Genomic DNA, 4883 nt, shown 5'->3' on the forward strand with positions numbered 1-4883 from the left:
CTTGAACTTTTCTCACAATCAGAATTTTAACACAGAACTGGTCTGTTTAGGGAGTGTTATATAAATGTTTATGTACGTTTATGTGTTTTTCACGAGTTTCCTCAAAAGTCATTTTGTGCCAGCATCATTTAGGTTTTATTGAGACTCCTGTCAAGTAATCAGCAATATCCATGGATATTTACCTAGAATAAAATGACTTTCTGGAGGAAATTGGTAAATTTAAGTGAAATATTTATATTAATCCGAAATTAACTGCCCAGCCACTGTCTGTGTGTGTTTTATTTTCTCCGTGTTGACAGGAGACACACAGACACACACACACACTGACTCTGAGCACTGAGGACTGCAAAGTTGTCTCCATGGTCATCCAGAGAGTGAGCTCTCTCACACACACACACACACAGCTCACTCTACACGGCTGTGAGGGCAACTCTTCCCCATTTTACACACAGTCACCCTTCAGTAAGCCAATGACTCAACACCACACAAACTAGGGAAACATTCTGGAAAAGGGAAAAGAATTTTATCATTTGAAACAAAATGTGTGTAAATAGCATTAATGTTAGTAGTTATGTGAGTGTGTTAGTGTTTTGTGACTCTACATGTTGGTGAATGTTGAGTGTGTTCAGCTGCAATAAAGCCAGGCTGCTCCAGTTCCTGTCTCTTCTCTGTGTGGGGACTGATATGGCCTGTAGGTCACTGGCGCTGTTTCTGGAACATTCTGAAGGGCTGTCAGAACTGGACCTTAGCCACTGTCAGCTCACTGACCACTGCCTGCAGCTGCTGTTCCCACACCAGCACAAAGCCCACATCCTGGAGTGAGTGGACAAGCGGGAGGAGGAATGTGTAGTGAGTCTTGATTGTTGAGTGCACAGTGAACACTAACATAGATATAACACATTTTACTCTTTTTCTCACAATTTAACACAAAATCCGGCATGTGACTGAATATAGAAGCTGTGTGTGTTCATTGTAAAGCATTGTATGTTCCTTGAAAGGCTCTATATAAATGTAACTTTGCTCATTCAGTCATATCCTTTGTTCCTTCAAGGACTTATTTTTTTCAAAAGCAAACAACAAAAAGCTTGATTTTCTTGGTGATTTTATTTGGAAATGACGACCTCTCTCACTGGCTGACTGGTTCACTGATCACTGCCTGTACTTGGCAAGATGGACCTCTGTGGTCTACAAAATATCCAGACTGCTTGTAGAAACACATGTTCTCATTAAAAAGAGAAATAAGGCATAACAGACTCTTTATGATTTACAGTTTCATGCCTGATAGATAACAAGTCATGTGTACAAGAACTGAAATAAATGATATTTTGTTTAAAATGTCAGAATGCATAATTATCTGGCCATTAATGACTCAGGTCCACTGACACAAATATACTATTTATTTCTTTGCTTATTCATTCATTTGCTAATTCAGTCATTCGTTTATTCATTCATTCGTTCATTAATTTAATTCATTGATATATAAATCTACAGGTGTTTGTACTACTATGCGGTGATTTAGTAGAGGGAGGTGTGTTTGGGAATCCTGAACAATGTGGTAATTATAATCCATCTTATTTCAGCCTCAGTCACAATGACATCACTGATGTGTCAGCAAAGAGGATCTATGATACTTTCTCCACCAACAACAATATTCACACTGTGAGGTAACTGTGTGTGTGTGTTAAGGCATGTAAAATAAGGCTGTATTTATTTGAGTTTAAAATTTCAAATTTAAAAGCCTATTTTGATTTTATAGGCTCTTCAACAACAGAATTACAGGCATACAAATCTTCCTCTCAGACAAGTGCTTTGAAGTCTGGTGATGCTGATGTGTTGTTGGCACTGTAATGATGAGATTTGATTTTTCTAGATTATTGGGACTATCCAAATTATATTTTTGTTTTAAGTGAAAAAATGTAATGATTAAAAAACAAATTTTAGTTATCTTATACATTTTAAGATTACATATAAAAATCAAATACTCAAAATTTATTTATAAAGTACTTTTTAAAATTGTATTTTATTTTATTTTATTTACAACAGGTGCTATTACAAAGCAGCTTTTCAAATGTCCAAGTCCAAGCCCCCAGTAAGCAAGCCAAGGGTGACAGTGGCAAGGAAAAGCTCCCTAGAGCATGAGGAAGAAACGTCGAGAGGAACCAAGACTCAAAGGGGGTCCCATCCTCCTCTGGCTGTTTAAAGAGAGACATAAATAAAAAAATGAAATAAGCATTTAATGTTTAGTCCAACTTTCTGGAGCTTCTAGACTTGTGTGCATGTGTCCGAGACCCAAGTCGCAAGAGAACGTCCATTAAGGGCAAAAGAGAGTAGCTGGTTGGGGTGGAGGTGGTGTGGGCTACAACAGGGGACATCAGGGGATGATGGGAGTAGTCAAGGCATCTGAGACAGGATGAGGCTCAGTAACATCACGACATCAGGGGTAGGTGTACCTCGGCAGAGTCCACTATCAGTCCAGTGTATTAGAGCAATGATGTTTGATTCCTACTCAAAGAACATGTGATATTTCCAACATTCACTTTAGGTATCAATGAAGTTGTGACATCAAGCAAAGGAGGACAGTGAGACATGAGTAGACAAGCACAAGTTGGACTTATTAGGGACAATGAAACAAAACCTGAAGACAAGAAAACAGAAATGAAAGCCTGAGTGAGCTGAACTGAACTGAGTCAAACTCCTACCGCTATATGGACCTAGCTCTGTAATATAGTTGAAACTGTAAGTTGCTATAGATAAGCGTGTCTGCCAGATGTAAACAGGAGATCACATTAAGCAGTGAAGTTGTGCAGTGTGAACATGACATCTGTCTTTTACAGCAAAATCAGATTATTTTATTATGCTTTAAATGTCTTCATGGTCTAGCAACTCATAATGGCATTAGCACTTGAAAGCAAAAAAACAGAAAAAAAAAACAAACCAACAGCAAAACAAAAACATCTCAAAACACACTTATTGCATTGAGTTCTGTTTAGATGACTTTTGATTTTATATTAACACATCTACTGTTATCTATTTACCTTTTCCTTTTATCATTATATATGTCATTTTATTTTTTATCCTTTGGGCAATTAGTCTCTTCTCAATGCATTTTATTTTTTGTGTGCAGAGAGAAGGGGTAAGAAGATGCATATACAGAGGTCTGGACTAGCCGTGCTGTCAAAGGTTAGGGGAAATGAAATAAATAAATGTTCCAAAATGTTTTTTAAATAGTTTAGTATCCAACATTTTAAATTCTAACATTTATGGTTACCCCCAGCAGTGATCAGTGGTAGCTCAGTGGTTAATATACTTGACATGTAGTCAGAAGCTTACCGGTTCCAGCCCTACTGCTGCCAAGTTGCCACTGTTGGTTTGCGGAGCAAGGCCCTTAACCCTCAATTGCTCAAGATATACTCACTCGTAAGTCACTTTGGATATAAGTATCAGGTAAATGTATGATTGTGTTTTTTATAATCTTGTACACATAAATGTCATATTCAACCAGAATATGTAAAACACACTGTCAAATCGTGTTTATAAAAATACGTTTTAGTTTTAATTAATTTCTGTAACTTCATGTCACTTATGTTGATATGGTTGTTGGCTCAGACAACAATGGCCACAAGAGGGAGACAAAGAGCTTCCCTAGTAATCAATGAAAACAGGAATACCCTGTAACTGTATGCTATACTATTCTTTTATTTTATATTTTTCCTTGATGTCCACTTACAATGTTTGCATGGCTTTATGTTCCAAAAATAATCATAATCTATTTTACACAAATATTTTCCAACCTGTTTATCTTGTAGAATTAAATAGGACATGTATTACATTACGAAGAAAGAATTCTGCGCTGCATACACTTAGACATCGGTAATATAACTTGCAGTTATATAACTTCTAGTGAAAATCCTTGAAGCAGTCAACACCATCATCTGAGTGAGCTCCATTTAACCCTCTGAAGTTAAACAAAGAATTGCAGCTAAATGTGTGAACATTATCACATGTGTCAGTTCATAACAAGTTAAGCTTCATAATAAGTCACGAAGTCAAGAAAATTCATACCTAAGCATTACCTTGTTTGATGTGTTTATTGATGTATTTGGGTATAACCAGGTCATTTGCCTGTTTTTATGTATTGATCTTTATTGCTCCAAAAAACTACTCACGTCTTCCAATGTTCTTGATCCCCACTTCTAAGAAATAGTAAATGGACTAATCCTAGTTGTGGATAAGTATAAGACTAAACAGCTGTGAACTAATTCCACACGAGGGGAGTCATCACTGGAAAGGTGTCCTGGTGCGAGGTGTGCAGTGGTCCCTGTCCTGCGAACACAGAGAGACACAGAGGTGAGATACCAGTTAAAAAGGTTTGAGAAAGTACATCCTCCACTGACCAGATTCTGTTGTTTAAATGTAAATGGTTCTGTGACTTGAACAGGTCTGCTCCTTCTCTCAGCCAATATAGAAACAGCTAACTGCACTACAACAAGTACACAAGGTGTAATGAACTTGCTATGAGAATGAACTCAGTAAGTAACTCAAAAAGGATAGGAGCTTCTCCTTCCTGTTTTCTTTGTTCTCTTCTTGTTAGTGTTTGTATTTGCTCTTTCAAAACACTCCTGCACTCATTCCTCACACTAAAACATGAACCTGGTGTTGTTTACACAGTGACTTGGTGTGAGGCATCTGATCCATGATTTCCCCCTGGGGTCACAGGTCTCGTTTGACGCCTTTTTTTTCTCCTTAAGACAAAAACAAATTCAAATAAGAGCAGAAAAACTGAGCAGAAATAAACAACTATTAAAATTCTAGATGCACTGTGGAATGTTCAGAGAAAAACAAGACACTCCAGTCTCTATTGTATTTAATATGTGGTATTTAAC

General features: G+C 37.2%; 1 long non-coding RNA gene across 1 annotated transcript; it reads left to right on the forward strand.

Annotated features, from left to right (window-relative positions):
- The first annotated feature begins 685 nt into the window (after window positions 1-685).
- LOC145656526 (uncharacterized) lies at window positions 686-2232 on the forward strand. Its single transcript, XR_014122173.1, has 3 exons — window positions 686-849; window positions 1581-1664; window positions 2044-2232. It is a non-coding gene; the product is annotated as an uncharacterized LOC145656526 (long non-coding RNA).
- Window positions 2233-4883: the final 2651 nt, after the last annotated feature.

Source organism: Electrophorus electricus, unplaced genomic scaffold (genome assembly GCF_041902795.1).
Source record: "Electrophorus electricus isolate QZ-2024a unplaced genomic scaffold, ASM4190279v1 Scaffold74, whole genome shotgun sequence".
Classification (NCBI taxonomy): Eukaryota; Metazoa; Chordata; class Actinopteri; order Gymnotiformes; family Gymnotidae; genus Electrophorus; species Electrophorus electricus.